We start from the raw sequence: 18,108 nt of genomic DNA on the forward strand, positions 1-18,108 counted from the left end.
ATCAGGCATGGCAAAACAGATTTTGCAACACAGGAAGAATATTGCTGGCTAAGCCACATCCCTCTGGAAAAGTCAAGACTTTAATACTCTTGAGGCTCCCAAGGACTCTGTCTGAGCAGGGATGTGGGGGTTCCTAAAGTTTGTTTGTGGTTTTTCTTGCCCAGTATTTTAGGCCAAAAAAAAAAAAAAAAAAAAAAATTAAAAAAAAAATAATATTTGAACCAATAAATAAAACAAAAGGTTCTAACTTCTGAATGCTGAAGGGAAAAGGGGATGATTTAATTTTGTTATGTGATTTTCCCCTCCTAGGTGAGACATGCAGTATTTCTCAATGGTTTATCATATTTTGACATATCCCTTTTGGCCAAACCCAATGATCTTATTAAGACACTCTTTCAAAAGCCCAGGGATTTCATCATCTGTCATAATCCTAACAATTGCTATAGAAGCATGAAGTGAATCCTAAAGGACAAGATCCTTCTCCTAATCCCCACCCTAATCAATCACTCAGTGTTATGGAGCTTCTGCAGGACCTCTGTTACAAGCTATGTTTTCCACATCTCACCATCTATTTGTCAGCCTCCCATAATATTTCTACACTTTTAACAAGCTTTCTGTGTTTGTTCTGCCTCCTGTTATCACAAACTTCTGGTTTGAACTTTGAGCTTCTTGCTGTCCTCCGACACAGATATTCCTTATGCATCTCTGCATTGACATTGATCATGTATTAATTTTAGCATTAACTCACAGACCCTTCATCTTGTGCATTTCTGTTTATCATTGCGTTTGCCTCTTTGCCTCAATTTGCCTTCACATCTTCTCCCTATTCTTTGTTTTTGCAGTCTTTTGACTCAAACAATCATCTCCATGCTAACCATCTCAAAATCTCTAATTTCAAGCCTTTTGAGGACTAAAGTGATGGACTTTAAACTGAACTATGTTTAACTAAAATGGAGCACCTGTTTACACACTATAAATTCCTGGTTACCTTTATTTGTGCCCCATACTTCTCTAGATGGGAGTCTCTGGGGAACTGTCATCCTGAACATCCTCTAAGAGAGGAGTTCTGCATTTTTTGGGGTGGGAGTGTTCCCTAAAGCAGTGAGCCAAAGCTGACCAGTTGTGTTTTGTTTTTTAAAAAAGGAATTTTTACATTTTCCTGGTGTTGCCTTGGGTGGTATTTAGTTGCCACAGATCCCAAAGCAGCACCAAGAAGCCATGTTGCAGTTTTCCCTCCTCCATGCTGACAAAAAGTGCTAGTGAGATTGACATCTAGGGGCATCTGGAGAACCCCTCAACACCACAGCAGTGGGTATCATAACAGTCAGAAAACCAGTTGTCATAGTTGTCACAGAACCACCACAGTTTAGCTTGGAATGGACGAGCACCTACTTCCAACCACCTTGCCATGGGCAAATACACCTTTCGCTAGACCAGGTTGTTCAGGAGCCCTCTCCAGTCTGGCCTTGAACACTGCCAGGGATGGGACATCCACAACTTTTCTGGGCAACCTGTGCCAGTGTCTTATCACCCTCACAATGTTGAACTTATTCCTAATATCCGATTTTAACCTATCTTCTTTCAGTTTAAAGCCATTGCCCCTCATCGTATCACTTCATGCCCTTGTTAAAAGTCCCTCCCCATCTTTTCTATAGCCCCCTTTAGACACTTAAAAGGTACTATAAAGACCTCCCTGAAGACTTCCCTTCGGGCTGAACAGCCTTAGCTCCCTCTGCTTTTGCTTACAGGGGAGATGCTCCAACCCTCTGATCGCCCTTGAGGTCTTCTCTGGACCCGCTCACCAAGGTTCCTAACCCTTAACCCCGACCTCCGTCCCAGAGAGACTTGAGGGGCGCTGACGGGGTCGGAGCGGGGCAATGCGGAGCTGTGTCGGAGCGGTGTCGGAGCGGTGCTGGGGCGGTGCTGGGGCGGTGCTGGGGCGGTGCTGGGGCGGTGCTGGGGCGGTGCTGGGGCGGTGTCGGAGCGGTGCCGGAGCGGTGCTGGGGCGGTGCCGGGGGCCGTGCGGGGCGGGCCGGAGCGGTGCCGGGGCGGAGCGGGGCGGGCGGTCCGCCCCCTGCCGCCCCCTCCGCGCCCTCCCGCCGCCGGCCGTGCCGTGCCGTGCCGTGCCGTGCCGTGCTGTGCCGTGCAGCCGCGCAGTTGCCGCCCGGCGGTGCGGGGACAGGTGGGGCGCGCTGCTGCCACGTGAGTGGATCCGGCGGGAGCGAGAAACCGGAGCGCGGGGCAGCGCGGTGATCTCGGGAAGAGGAGCCGACAGCGTTCTTCCGCAGGGTCTGTCCCGCGCTGGGGCGTGCAGGGCTGGGCGGGACGGGATGGGTCTCGGGTTGCCTCCTGCCCACCTTCCTTTCAAACTCCCTGGTTGCTCCCGCGTACTCCTTGTCTCTTCCGCAAACCCCTGGTTGTGCTGCGCTGAGATTTTTTTCCTCCCACCTTCGTCCTCCGGCTGCACCTGCATCCCTTGTCCCTCTCCCTGTCTGCACCCTCCTGTGCCATACTTCTAGACTCGGGCAGTGCCCTGTGGTGCTTTCTCCTCCAACTCCCCCTGAGTGTACTTCACCCCGCAGTGCCTGGCCTGCAAGCTTTCTGTCTGTGCCCCACACCGCACCGTGTCTGTGCCCCTAAACCCTTTGACTGTGTCTGGCACAGTACTTGTTCCTCCACACCCTCTGGCTGTGCCCCACACCTCCTGGTTCCTGTCTCTCAAGGTCCTCTGGCTATGCCTCACATGAACAGAGCTCACCTTCCTGACTTGAAGAACAAGTCACATCGTGGCATGTGCAGGGCCCCACTGCATCAGGGACCTTATTGTTGAAAAACGCTTTTTTCTTCTCACACCTTTTGCTCCCAAAGAGTGGTTCCAGCCATCAAGAAACTGAGTTTTCTTTCTCTTCAAGGGTGAAGGTTGGAGATAGTCAGGGAAGAGGTGTGGCCCATGTGCTTAAGATGGTGATATTAAATTGTAGGGCTGGAGGGGTGATGTCTAGCCAGGGGTTGTCTGGCAAGCTGGAAGGGTGGCTGTCTGGCTTGCTGCCTTCCTCCTCTTTGGAGATGGGTCAGCTTTGCTGCCATGTGGGGCAGGTCCATCCTTAAGGACTGGCCGCATCGGCAGTGAGGCCAAGAGCCAAGGAGACAGGTCAGTGCCAGCTCTGTCAGTGGGGGTCGATGAGGCTACATTGGAGCAGCCTCTTAGACTTGTCCTTTGCAACTGTAGATGTCACAGATATTGTTATAAATTTGTAAGTTCGTGGATACTTAATTTGTAAATATGTTTTGATTGAAAATTTGACTGAAATTTTGGTTGGGTCTTGGGTGTTGTTGTCACCAAGACGGAAGAGTATGATGCTTGAAAAGTCATAGTGAGGCTGCAAACCAGCTCTTACTGATTTTTTTTTTTCCCCCTGCTTGCATAGGAAATCAAGGTATGTTAATTAAAGCTGTTCAGACAAACCAGAAAACTTACAGTCATGTATGGATACTCTCTTCCTTACTTCATTGTAATTCAGTTCTTCCCAGACCCGTGTGTAGGTCTGTACTGAACACTACCATGTGGGAGAAGTTTCAACAAGTTTTTCTGGTTGTTGGGAGCAGCCTGGGAACAGCATGCTGCCCGATTTATTCTGCTGCTCAGCGCTTGGGGTGCTGCCTGGGATGCACTCAGGCTGCCTTGGGGCTGCCTCAAGTAGAGGTAGGATCACAGTGCATTGACATGGCAGTGTCGACATATCCTGAGAACACCTCCACGAGGAGTGGGAGCACTTGTACTCACATGTGAGCCTGAAGAAAATGTACAAAGACCTAGGATTTAAAAACCTAGAGAAACATAGGCTTAAAGTGAGGCTCTGGAAGAGGTTTCCCAGAGAAGCTGTGGATGCTCCATCTCAGGGGCTGGATGAAGCTCTAAACAACCTGGTCTAGTGAAAGGTGTCCCTGGCCATGGCAGGAGTTTGGAACGAGGTGATCTTTCCAACCCAGGCCATTCTATGATTCTTTGAAATTCTTCCTAGGCAGCAGCTCTGTTGAAAAGATGGAGAATAATGTGTATAACATGTGATCTTTCTATTAAGTATTTATTAGTAGAGCAAGACAGGTTCTGGTACAGGAAGCAATATTCATGGAATGTGTTGGGAAAGATGCCACAGCATTAGTCAAGTAACACAAGCCAAATAGGATTTAACTTGTTATGAAGCTCACCAAATACCATGAAATACCTATCAACTAATTGTGTATCAGTAAAAGAACTAACCAGAGACATTTCTGTATTCTGACATGACTTGATGGCTTTTGCCAAGTGTGTACCCCTTGCCTCCCTGTGCCCTTCCTGGCTTTGTTTCTCTCTGCTGCAATAAAGTGGAAATATTTTTTTTTCCCCTACTGTGGACTTCTGCTCTTCCTCTTGAAGCTTCTACTGCCCAGTGTGTCTGGGTTAGTGCTTGTCTTATCTCTTCCTCTGGTCTGTCCATATCTGGTTGCCTAACATACAGATTCCTGGAGGTGTGGGCAGATGCAGAGCGAGGCAGAGGCACAAGCAGTGCATGGGATGGGCATGGAAGGCATGTGTGGGGTGAGGGAAGTGGGAGGATGTCACCTCTATGCCATGTTCAAGGGCAGGAGGTGGAGGGGAGCCAGGATCCCTTTCTGGATCTTCATTAGCTGCTTATGAAATTATGTTTGTTGTACTCTGGACTTAACTTGGCAGACTTCATGGGGCATCTCTCCCTGCCAGATGACTGCCTCAGCATGGCTGCCAGAGGCTGCTGTCCCATAATTTCCCTGGTGAAGGCTGGTGTGAGCTCCCTCATCTGCCCCAGCTAAAATAAGACAGTTTAGCTGTCAGTTACAGGTTTAGACCAACTGTGTCTAACTTGTTTTGTCTGGAGTGGATCAAGGACAACTTGTAAAATATGGATAGTGGAGCTATAGTATAGGGACAAATATGAATAAATGGGATGTTGACATCTTCAGTGGCACAGCAGATTTTATACAAATAATGTTGTAGCCCAACACTCATATTCACTTCAGGCTAATGAATGTCTGAAACTTTAAGCTGCTTCTCAAAGCCTGGGTAGCTGGAAAAGAAGAAATACTTGTTTCCCTCACTATTCCTCTGCCCCTCACCGCAGCTCAGGGTGCTTGCCCAGGAACCTCACCTGGTACCGAGGCTCAGTGCTGCATGTAAAGGGCAAATGCAGCCTAAATGGTGGAAACAAAACCTTTTACTCCTCAAAAATAGGAGATGATTAGAACAAAAGAATTAACAAAACAAGTAGTTGGTTTTATAAACCTGATTGTACTTTTTTTTAAACAATTCCTTTTAAAGGGTACCTCTAAAGAGGTCTAGAGGGTCATGCAGTAATTTTAGTGCCTGTTGTCACATTTCCAATTTGCAAAAAGTTTGGCAAAGTTGCCAGCGATGTAGCAGTTAAGAACTTATTCCTATGTGTATGACATTCAGTTGGAATCCAAAAAGTAAAAAGTTAAGTACATGAGTTTACACTGATGAGAGACACCAGAATAACTCAGATGTCTCTTATCTTTACTTGTCTTTTGTTTCAGTGTTTTATGCTGACCATTGACGTGGAAATATTGAATAGTTGGTTGTTTTTGATTTTTTGGTCAGTTTGTTTTTCCTATTTTTGATGAATTCACAAAGTAAAATGCTTTCAGTGTGACTGTCAATAGTCTTCTTCTGCATGTGTTTTGTTATTTTTGTTCTGTCTGCTTATGATGTCTACACACAGCAATTTATCACTGAAGTTGTTGACTAGAAAACACCTGTAAGTGGTTCGTGACTGGAGTAATGTGAGATGACTACACAGCTTAGAGAACCACAGATTTAAGTGTCTTTAAATGTTATCTTGGCTCTTGATGAGAGTCTGAGGAATTTAATTTCAAAATTCTGAGGTAGCACACAGATCTTTTAAAAACTACTTGTAAAGCCTATCTGGCCCAAAGCAAACTCTGGCTTTCACCTGCAGAGGCACAGATGTCGCAAGGAGGACAAATACAGGTGTCAGGAAACTCTTTGAATCATCTTATTTGCTAGGAGCAATGGTACTCAGATTGCCCCTTTTAACTGTGCCAGGGTAAAAGCAACCCTTATCTCTAATCCCCTTGTGATACATAGGCTGATGTTGCAGTTTCACCAACATTTCTATTATTCCACATGCTTTTCTTTGCATGTGCTTATTGAGTCACTTTTTTTTTTGTGCTGGAGTATTTTTTGGTGAAAGCTGGTACTAAGAATCACTGAGGAAACAGTCTGGGTTAAAAAATACCCTTTCTTTTTCTGTGAGGCTTGCTCTCCTGCACTGGGTCTATTTCCCAATATATTTTATTATGCAGCCAGAAAAATGGTTGTTCCAGCAGAAGTCAAGGGTGACATAGGAACAGGTATGAGTAATGGAGAGAGAGGTTGATTAAAATTACATTGCTACTATTAAAAGTGCTCTTATAATTGCAAACTTACCTTGTAAACAGCCAGACTTGCTCTGCTTGAGCAGGCTGTGCTCAAGAGAAACTGCTTGTAGCAGCTTTATGAATTCCTACATGCTGCCTGCTTGTGTTTGATTGTATTGTGAATTCTTTTCAGTTTGGAGTATGTTTTATATTGGTATGGGCCTTGCATATTGGGCTCTGTGCCTGGAGCCTCTATTCAAAGACTTTTTTTTTAAAGCAATGCCTCACTGAATGCATGTGAATGTGAGCGTAACTTTGTCTAGTGCACTGCAAAACCCCGTGCAAAGATATAGGATGTACCATTCAAAAAGCTGCTAAGTTTCAATAGGCATCTCATGGGCTGGAATTCAAGAGAATGCTCCTATCCCAGTGATGGCATTCAGGGTTTATGGCTATGACTGAGATAAAAATATAGCTTACTCTATTCCTTTTATTCTTTGTTTTCTAACAAAAGAAGGGACGACTCTTGCTGGAGTCTGACTCACAAAGATCAGTTTGTTGATATGGAAATAATTTGCATTGTATCATCAGTCCTGAAATGACTTAAAGCAAAGTCACAAAAACCTGATTCAGTGGTTCTCTGTATGCTTTTAGATTATGGGAATGGCTCACATTGGTACTGTGTTCTTCCTTTCAGAAAGTTAGTTGAGATGGCACACAGATTTTTTTTTTTGTTTTGTTTTCACCTGATCTGTTAGGAAGTGAAATGCAAAATTTTTTCTATTGTTTTTCATGAAAAGATAGTGGCTGAAGCCTTAAGATTAAGATTGTTGTTCAGATGTGCTCATTTATTCTGTTAAGTGAATATTGCAGTGTTTGTTTACTGTGTGGCATTATGAATAGATGGGGATGGGCATGTGGAAATGTCGGTGGTCAGTTTGGAGAAGTAGCAGCTGGCAACGTTTCCTTTTGTACAGGTGAAAATTACTTGGATTCAGGTATATTGCAAGAGAATAGTATGTTTTACAGTACTTGCATTCTTAACATCCACAACAATCCCTTTTGTGCTTGTTTAGTTGAAAAAATCTGGATTAAATTTCTTCTTTATAATTTGTAGTCAGTTCTAGCTTGTTTTTTCAGTGCTGAAGAAAAAATTCACTTTTTAGTCTTTAACTGTAGAGAAGGGATGTGACAAGTTTAATGAAATTATTATTACTAATTACTACTATTTTTATTACTTTGGAAGTGCCCTGTCTCCCTTTGTCTCTTGTGAATGAGAATTGTAGGATGTACAGTTGACCAAAGCCAAGAGGATAATGAAGTAAACTCAAATGTTCACTGTCACCGTTGAAATGAAATCTTCCATAAAACTATTTGTAAGGTGCACTTCTCAAAAGCCTTGTTACAATCACTTTCATTATTTCTGCAGTGCTGACAACATAGTTTCTGTAGTATCTGTTGTTCTGTAACAAGTCAGGTTATTAAGGAGTTTGCTTAAGTTTGTTTTGACAAGAAAAAGGAAAAAACGATAGGACAAGGCTGTAAATAGCCTCATGCCATAGCTCTGATGTTCAGGAAGTTCACTCAGTTAACTTTTAACTAGGAACATGCCAGATTTTAGAAAGAGAGGAAGGAATGTAAAATGCAGGTGCCATTAGAATACTCTGTGCTTCTGTCCAACTAGTCTTTAGATTCTGCTTGAAATGATATGGGATGAAATATTCTCCACCTGAGTTTCAGATTATCCTGAAATTGCTTTTCATAAGCTGAAGTGATCCACTTGCTCAGTTAGGGAAGCTTGTTGCTGAAAGCTTGAAAACAACTTTCTGAGTTGTTTTCTCCACAACTCAGAAAGTTGTGGAGAAATTATTCCTGAACATGGACTGGACTGTGCTGTGTTCTGGTTTGCTCTGGAATTTTTCCCAGTTTTGAAATAAGGTTGCTACTTTATTGTAAAACTGAGCATCTTGTATACCACATTTGAACTACATTTAAATGTATGGAATGGAAAATTGCCTCTGGAGGTGTGGAAATTACACAGTCTGGTGTTCTTGCTTTTATCCTGTAGAGACTTTATGCATATTGTTGTAAAGCGTGATATTTCACCAGCTGCTTTCATCCAAGGTGCTGAAGCATCAGACAACACTTGATTGAATCTAGAAAGACTTTTGTGATAAATGAGGGAGTCACTTTTACAGACCGTGAAATTATATGACCTTGGTTCATTATTTGAGATGACTGTAGTGGGAAGAGATCCAGTCTCCCTTTCCAGTCAGTGGGATAGCATCACACTTTTTGGATATGGTCAGCTGGATGAACCTGCACCTGAATAATGTATATATAAAACAAGGAGTGTGTGTGAAAGCAAATGGTTTGGTTTAAATGTGAGCAGTAGAGTCACATTGAAGTGAGGCAGAACAGTAGAAGAAAACCACATTTGCTTTCATAATGTTGCTTTAGGTTCAGAAAAGGGGGTGTGGCCTGCTAGTTTTGTGTATTAACTGGAATATTGAACCAGCACACAACACTTTGGTTCTGCTTACAGCTTTGATGAGTTAATTGGTAGAAGACAAGCCCCTTTTTCTTTGGGGACTGATAACTCCATATAGAGAGTGAACCAAACCTACTGACCTCTTCTGCAAGGCACTGAAACCTGTATGTCAAAAATACTAAGGCTTTTTTGGAATAACTTAAGTGCATAGCTATACATAAGTCTAATTTTCTTTTGTATTGGAGACAGCCCAGTTTTCTTCTGTTTTACTGCTGTGGCATGCTGAGTAGACTGTTAGACACTTGTCTGTTTCTAGTATACTGGTGTTTTAAAGGAACATTAGTATTAGGCTGAGTACTCTGCTGCTTGCCAAGCTTCTTTATTGGAAATATTATTGTCTCCTGTGTTATTCTGATGTTGCACATCTATTGCCTAATGCACTTTGTTGATGGTATCTCTTTTTTTTTTTTAATTCTGTTGTTTTTTTTTTTTTAAAGCTATTTATATTTGGCAATCTTTCAGGATCGAAAAGAGGAAAAAAAAGTGCAGTTGCCTTGGCCAGACATAGCTGGTTCATCTCTACATGCTGTCTGGATGAACTGTTGTATTTTAAACTGCAGAGATGTCCTGTGTGGTCCCCAGATGCTTGGAAAGATGGTCAAAAGTACATTTTGTACTTTTGTGTACTATTGTGGTAGTGGAAAATATTGATAGAGGATGAAAAATCCTTGTGACATACCTGTGATTAAACTTGCACACAATGTGTTGTTTGATTCTGTTTCTCTGTGAAGTTCCTGTTTGGTGTTCTAGGCTGATTTTAAAATACTCTGCTGTTTCAAACTCATGCTGCATAGTGCTGATTTTTGTGCTGTTCTTGAGCTTCCAGAAAGTGCAAAATAATGAAGACTTTTAGAAATCCCTATTAGCAAAGGAACTAAGGTCTAGATAACTAGATGTGGAACAGAAATATGCCTTTACAGCTGTATATTTTCATTAATGTATCTTTGCCCATAATATCAACCTCTGTTTTACATTTTGTTCTGCAAACTCCTGCATATTGGTTTCTTGAAATTTGAACAAAAAATTGATAAATTTTTAAAGTTGGATTTCTGTAACAAGAACTGGTTTAAAAAGATCTTGTTAGATACTTTTGCTGATCAAGCCAGTTAATGTTCTTAGGTGGTGGGTAGTTTTGCTTTCCTGCAAGCTGTTGCTGTTAGGCTGTCTTCTGTATACTGTTCATGCAACATTGTGTTTCCCGCCCAACATTTTCCTTTAGTCTCTATAGGCCTTTGACTGTTCTGGGTGACTGTGTCTGGGTGTTTCCTCACTCTAATGCTTATAGGCAACCATGAATATTCCATCCTTCTGTTTGTTGAGTTCTGACCTCCAAGTCTGTCGCAAGAACCATTTGAAAGTTCGGCACTTCCATAGTCCTTAGAAGGGTATCTGCATAGCAAGTGGAAAAGAGTATTTTTGGAACTGCCACTAGCACTGCATGAAAGCAAAGGTGCTCCCATTCTTGTGTTCACCCCATGTGCCCAAGCTGTCAAACTGGATCTGCCTCCAATGGGTGAGTCATCTCAAAAGGAAAAGGTACCGGGGAAAGTTATCAGGCAAGTAGTGTAAGCAACATTCAGGATGGCTTGAGTGGTACCCAAAAACTTACTCAAATTTTGAGCAGAATTTAATGGGGGTTTATAATGTACTAAATTCCATGCATTCATCTCTGGATTCAACACATAAGCACAATGTAAGTGGCTTTGACTTCAGGATGAGCCTGTGGGGTCATTTTCTCCAGTTATCCCTAAATTTAAGATGCCTCTTTGGCGTTCATTTCCATATTTCCATTCTCAACCTATTGGGATTCCTATTGAAGGATTCCTCAACTGAGTATGGAGTATAATAGAAACACCTGGCCTTTCCGTTTCTGAAACTGTATTTGACTTTTTCCCTTCTGCAGTAACTTTGATCAGGTGCAAGCTAATTACTTATCTTTTTTTTTTTTTTTTTTTTTTTTAAATGGAGTGCCAGGACAAATTTGCTTTACTGCTGTACTTAGTTGTGCTGACTGAGAGGCCTGAGTCTCTAAGCAATGGTATAATGTGCCTTTGTGGGTTGCCCGATGCTAATACTCATGAGTGTGTTTCATAGTGATTAACCAAACCTTTCATCATGCTGAAGAATGTTAATTTAAACAACAACAACTTAAGTTCTGTATACCTCCCTGCATATCCCTCAGTGATTAGAAACTTCCAGCTGCAGCTGTATAAATTGCTAGCTCTGGACTGGAAAGATTTAGGATGTGGCAGTGCAGTTGCTTCCTGGAGTGTTCAAAAAAGTACATGCGCCAAGACTGAACTTGGGAGCAGCAGCTTTTTTAATGATCCTGTTAGCATGCTTTCTTGGGTAGGAGTGTTCTGAAACTTTAGTTTAAAAAGTACTTAGCATGTTTCCTTTAAAGTGGCTTTTGTCACCCTAAAGTTCTGCCATCACCTGTCACACGGTGCTATTGCTGCTGCTGCCCGTGTCACACTTCCCAAAGTTCACGTTGCGCTCTGCGGGTCACTGCCAAAGGTGCCGGCACAGCTGGTTCCTGCTCTCTTGGAAGAGCCTCCCAGGGAGGGTGCAGTTGCTGATGTTTACAGTGCTCAGCAGCATGTCCACTATGCTGCATGGTAGCTTAAAAAGAGGGGGGAGGGGAGGGAGGGTGTCAGTTCTAGGTCAGCTGCCTTTAAAATTTATGCCTGCCTACTGCAATGCAAGCAAAACAGGAGCAGAAGGAATGCATTATTTTGCTGCCTAGGATATCGGCCCAGGACCCAGAGGGTGGGTAGATTGAGCAAGTGCAAGGCAGTGGGAAACAATGGTAAAGCAAATTAGCTCATGTCAGCATGGGAGAGTGGTGTGGGAGCAGTTGAACTATTGTAAATTGCTGTTAGAGGGTGAACAAAATAGTATGTTGCAACTCTGCACGGGTGTTATCAGTGTTACTACTTACTAATATCCTGAACCCAGCAAGGTTAGAGCTGGTGCAATAAAAATTCCATAAAATGGCATTGATTTTGCAATGTTGTTTTGCCATGGCAACTACAGTGACAAGAGCTGAGTGTATGCTGTACACAAGATGTAACTGTGGAAAAACACCTCCTCCTTTAATAATTATGAGTATTTTTCACTTCAGTTGCTTACCTGTTTCTTAAGGTGAATATTGTGTTCTTAAGGTAATTATTTACATTTTTTCCCATCTCCTCTTCCTATAAAACTCCTTCCTGATGTATTTTTGTGTTGCAAAGACAGCCCCACGTACCTGTCCTTGTCCATCACAGGTGAAAATTATGGTCTCGTTTTTTTTTCCTAGTACTGAATAGCAACATTGCCATTGATTACTTGGTTATGACATGTCTTTGGAAATAAAAAGGCTTGTCTGCTTTTTTTCCATTGACATTGGCTAGGTTAGCAAGTCCTATGCTGTGCAACAAGTCCTGTTCCCTTACATTTTAAGGAGTCTTTTCTGGAAGCTGAAGTCTAGCTCTGCTTTTCTGTTTTCTGTTTAGCTTCCATGGAGTCACCCCCACTGTGACTATTTAATGACAGTTTCTGTTTTGTTTTACTGAGAGGTAGGTAAACACAAACCAAGACCTTGGTAGCAAACTGCTGCTATTGTGATTAATTCAATGTATGAGAGCCTTATATTCAGTTAACACATATGCACTAACTCTTAACTGTAAATTCGGATAGACGATGTGGTGGAGTTAATGCAGTGACTCAGCTTGCTGCTAAAGGAAGGGGACAGCCTCAGACAGGAGGTGTTTTTGATCTGTTTCATTCAAAGTATTTAGCTGGCACTTGCACTCCCTCTCTTTAGAGCTTACCTATAAACTGAATATTAAAAATATGCTTCCTAGGCAGCTTAAAAACCCAGTCTGTGTTATCTTTTGCAGTGCAGGTAAATATCAGTCTGTACCCCTCTAGTTCAGTACAGAGCTCTATATTTTGTTTTGTTTGGTTACTGAAGATGTGTATACACTTTAGAAACAGTACAGCTGTAAATAATTCATACATATCCTTATCAGAACTGTGCCTACCATAGCTGTTTGTAGAGGTAAAGCAAACAGAATGGGTAAAAGCTCTGTGTGTTACGAAGATGTTGCCTTTTAGATGAAGGAGCAGGGAGCACAGGGGGTATGAGTTAGCATGATTGTGCAGCACAGCTGAAAATACTAGATTGTGTTACTGCTTTCTAGCCCTTGGTTCCTGTTTTGTGAAAGTCTGCTTAAAGTGACCTAAAGCTTTGTTGATCTGCTCTTTAAAGAAAACCTGAAATGCTGCTTTCCTAGCTGCACAATAAGGCAAGGAAAAAAAGTAGAGTCTAAATCCTTTGGGGAAGGAGGATATTAACCTGGGCCGGATATGGTGTAGTTACTAAATCAATGCATTACCAAGGGCCTTTGATAAGGGTAATGATATACCATTATCTAATGGAAGTGAGGTTGCATTAACAACCTTATTTTGACTTCTAAGTGAAAGTTGTCGTGCTGTGTGTGCACCACAGGAGTCACTGTGTACGCAGGTCTAGGTGACACTGTGAGCTGGTGTCACTGAGCTGGGATCAAACTCAAAAGAGCCAAGTGTGAGTTGTGCACTGGGGCACCAAGGAAAAGAGCTGCTGTTATAAGCAGCTGTTCTAAGTGTGAAGAGCCACTCACTGCAGCAGAGTAGGTAGGTGGGACTAGTTGGCTGATGGGTGGCTGACATTTAAATGCTCAATAAAGAGCATTTGTTAAAGGCAGGGGAGCACTGAAAACAAGTTGAAATCTTGGGAACTTTTCCTCTGCTAATGCTTTTAGTTTTCTTTAAAACACTGGAAGTGTGGGAAGAGAAAATTGGTGAAGATACACCGATGTCTGTGGTGCTCAATTCCTAAGTGAGACTGAGAACTTTTACAGGGATGCACCCAGATTCTCATACTTGATTTATACTGATAATTGGATTCAGACTTGTAAAGAAACTTCCTTCCAGGCTATACTTGCAAGAACTATTTAGACTTGATAAGTCTTTCTATGTGATGCAGATTAGTCCTAGCACACGCATTCCTGCAACCTCCGGTGATATATTTAAGATATTTAAGATACTGGTGATGACAGGTCTTTTCCTGCCTTACTATAGCACAGAGTAATTTTTGTGGCTTCATATCTCATCTTGTAGAGTGTATATGGTGGACAAAGTGATGACTTTTTGAGGTGGAGTATTCCTGACTAGGGATCTAGGACAGGATTGTCTATGAGTAGGTGGAACTGGATGAACAATGTGGCCCCCCCTACATGACTTCATTATCAGTTTAAAGGGATCCATGACAGGCCTGTTATTCCCACTTTTCTCCTTTCCTGTGGCATTTTCAGTTTGTGAGTTTTAATGTTTCCTTTGCACAAGCCAGTTCAGCCTTTCAAGTCTGAGTTAACTGAGAAAGAAAAGAAATTATTTTTTTCTCAAAGCCTAAGCTTTCATTTGGATCGGTGAACTGCTGTGGCTTATCCTGCAGCTGCCTGGAGCAGACCCACTGGCAGTGATGCTGTGGCACTGGACCGCACAGGGAGCCTTCCTCATTCAGACACTGGTGATTTGTTCAGTGTATGTGATCCAGGAGAGTGCCCATGTAATTCTGTCTGGGAGTTGAGTACAAAGCAGGGCTGTACTCCTGCAACTGTTCTCATAAGAAGGGGATTTTCCGTGCCTGTTGTTATTGTTCAACTTTGCTGTGAAGTCTTTGGTATCTGTTCTTTTAACAATTTATAAAGAGGTGTGGAAGCAAATACAAACTGGTCTTTATTTTGCACAACAGCAGAGTGGGAAATCCATTAGACAGGCAGAAAACTAGTGTGAAGTGTGTTTGAAATTAAACCACGTTTTCACTAGTTCTGCTGCTTAGAGTACTTTAGTCACATAGGTGAAAAACAGATTTAATGCTAGTTTAAAAAGCAAAGGATTAAATAAAGAGGTACTATGTTAAAAATTCAGTAAGGGCAACTACACAAGATAAGCATTAGATATCTTATTGAATAGTTCCAGTGAGGAATTTTATAAGTAGATGTTCTAATAAAGTTTCCAAGCCTCATTAATCTGTTTCTAAGATGTCCACTGTCATCTAGCAGGGGCAGTGTTTATAAGCAATATTATCAAAAAGGAAAAAGCCATCTAATTTTAAGTAGGATGTAGCAAACTTGCATGTAAGATGAATCTCTCAAAACCTGGGCTGGATGGTTGAGAGAAGGCATAAAAATGGAAAAGGTGACAAACTTCTCTCAGCACAATCCATAACAACAGGTGACACCCAGCTAAAGTTTAAAACTTTGTTGCAGAATATGGGTGAGTAATCTGTGTAATATAATAGGCAGTTTGTAGATGCTTGCCATGTGACATAAGGGAGTAATGTAGTTAAAATAACTGCAATTATGTAACACACAGCCTTGGGAAATAGGAAGGGCAGAGCTGGTATTTCCCAGGTAAATCTTAAGATACCATCTGTGAAACGTCCTAATTTAATTACCTTCTGAACTTCAAGAGCAGAATTAACAACAGTATACAAAGTGATTCTGAAACATGAAAGTTTCATAATTGTGCCTGAATATGTAAGCCAGTATTACTGCCATTTCTTAAGCTATAATTTTGAAATCAGACCTGCATGGGTCAATGCTTTCTGTAGGCTCTCCCCCTCTTCCCGTGGTGTCTGCAGAGTGGATGATCCTCCAGTCATCACCGTCTTACCGGGCTAGGTGTGATACCAGAAGCTTTGCTTTTGGGACCAATCCTGGGTGGAAATTTGAGCACTGAATTCTGCACTAGGTTGTCATAATCTCCAGACATTTTCTAAAGGATCACTATAAAATTATCTTGTTAGTCTTTTTAATAATAAGCTTTTTTCTCTCATGTAAATGTTCAGTGTTAAGTGTTTTGAGTTCACAGTGAATTGAAAATTGTTTCTCAGTGACAGAGCATACATTAGATTATTTAATTCTGGTTTTTTTGGTTTGGTTTTTTTTTTTTTTTTGGTGAAGTTCTTTTGTGTGCTTATTTTGTTTAGTAGCCATTAACATAAAATTAATTGTTGTAAAATTACTATTTAAAAGCGAATCTTGATATCTGTTTTATTATTTAAAAACTATGTAGGAATAAATGAGCATAAAGAATGGCAAATATCTTTCATGTGGGTTAAACAAAGGAATGTGAGAAACTTCTTGTCCTCATTTAAAAATTAGGAATATTTGAGGCATACCAGTAATTCCCATTACAAAAATCACTAGTAGTTTTGTGAGCTAAGTGAAATTGAGCACTTCCAACAGCTTGTTTCCTTACCACTTCTCATCATCAGACATTCTCATATGGTGTGCTGTAATATTTGTGGCATTTTTGTTGGTGTAAACAATCTTATCTGCCCTTGCCTCTCCAGTAAAGGTAATGGTCCAACTTGGAACTGGTTCTGCCAAGCTGTATGCCTTAGCTGAGCTGCAGTTTTCTGGGCTCTTCCAGGTGTCTGCTGAGCTGCAGGCAACCAGAGAACAGCAGATTACTTTGCTCTTTAAAACAAACCCTTTTTTCCTTTACCTCACTTACATCTCCTTTTTTTATAGTGGTCGAGGCACATTTGTTTAAAGATGTCTTCAGAAATTATGCCACTACACTGACTTGGACCTGGGCGGACATTTCCATTATTTCCATTGACAAAAAGAAAAGTAGTGCTTATTTCTTTTGAAGAGCTGAATATCTGCATACATTTTTGAGGTGGTTTTGACACTTGCTTTACAATTGCATGTGTTTGAGAGGACTGCTTCTTATTTAGAATATTTCAAGCTGGGCAGATCACTTGTATGACTGCGTTTTTGACTTTATGTAAAGTGTTTACAATGTATCATTTAAAATAACCCAATTTTGAAAATGAGTCTGCTAGTATTACCTAATTTGATAGAGTTTGCTACAAACTGGACAATCTATTGTGCATTTTAATGGAATTTTTAAATTTTGATATGAGCAGAAAGGGGAAGATTGGAAATAAAAGTGCTGATGTACTGATTCTGTAAGTACACTAGCAGGTGGGCAAACCAATGTATGTTTTCCTGACTGGACTATGCCTACACAAATGCATAATGGGCAGATGAGTTTATAGTATGAAGAACTATAACCATGTATTTAACAAATGGCCTTCTCTGGCCCCAAGTCTTTGATCCTTCAGGTGAACTCTTTCCAGTCTCACATTTAGAGGATAATTTCTGTAGCCTACAGAACTGCCAGACATTTTGGAAGATTGCATTATGGTCAAAGCATTATCAATTTACTTCTTACCAACACAGTTGTACTATAAAAAACCAGTCTTTCAAAAATGGTTTGGTTTTCTTTGATGAAGCACAAGCTAGTTGTTTATCTTGTGTGTAGGCATGTGGTTTCCTTTTGTTTTTTTACTCTTCTATTAAAATAAAAGCAGGCCTTGATCATATTATTTTCCAGTGTATATGAATGTGTGTGAACTAAGTCTAACAAGGTAAGGCAAAATATTTTCCATGCTGCCATTAACTCTCCTTTTGTAGATGGTTAACAAAAAAGTTATCCTAACATTAATGTAAATTATTGTTAACAGAAGTGGATTTATGAAGGAAAACTGGGTAGCTAGTTAAGAAAACAGGTAGAATTGTAAAGCACATTGAAAGTGAAACAGTAATGTCATACATAAAAGTTGGCTTTAAAGAAACCTTTTAACTGTAGGAAAGTTCTGAACAGCACTGTCTTTCTTGCAGACATTATTTCTTAAAGTAAATGGAGTAAATGTATTTTGCTTACCTATAGATTCAGATTAATTGATTGGTCACTATTGAGTGGTGAGGCTGTGGCTGCTTTCTGAGTAAATCCTTCTCTCAAGTTACTGAACACCAGACTTCTTGAATTCCAGAAACTTTCAGAAGCTTCGTCACTGTGGTGGAGTTTTATTTTGCTTGATTATGAACAGAAAAGAAATCTTGGAGGCTGAGAGCCTCTGCTGTCTTAACTTTTGAGGACTGTTTTAAACGAAGAGGAGCTGTGAGTGCTGGTGTCAGGAGAGGCAGGACAAATCTCTCACCATCAGTGTGGCAAGGGCCACTTTCCCTATTTTCACCATCTGCATTTCTACTGCAACTAGAAGAAATTGATTAGAAATAGTCCGATTCCAGGTAAAA

The 18,108-nt window shown here is 41.3% G+C and overlaps 1 protein-coding gene across 7 annotated transcripts in view; it reads left to right on the forward strand.

Moving 5' to 3' along the window:
* The window catches only part of ELOVL7 (ELOVL fatty acid elongase 7), a 54,601-nt gene that overhangs the window by 20,634 nt on the left and 15,859 nt on the right, over positions 1-18,108 (forward strand). The window contains exons 1-2 of one of the 7 annotated variants that reach the window (XM_086867116.1): positions 13,152-13,257; positions 13,461-13,627. The exons of 1 other annotated variant lie outside the window; for it this stretch is intronic. The gene's annotated coding sequence lies outside the window, so the exon portion shown is untranslated. Of the gene's footprint in view, positions 1-2,060; positions 2,290-13,148; positions 13,366-13,460; positions 13,628-16,099; positions 18,103-18,108 lie in introns of those variants that run through there. 5 more of the 7 variants (XM_086867117.1, XM_023944673.2, XM_086867115.1 and 2 more) reach the window with 5 other exon arrangements.

This window comes from Cyanistes caeruleus, chromosome Z, assembly GCF_971803275.1.
Source record: "Cyanistes caeruleus chromosome Z, bCyaCae1.hap1.1, whole genome shotgun sequence".
NCBI classification, from domain to species: domain Eukaryota; kingdom Metazoa; phylum Chordata; class Aves; order Passeriformes; family Paridae; genus Cyanistes; species Cyanistes caeruleus.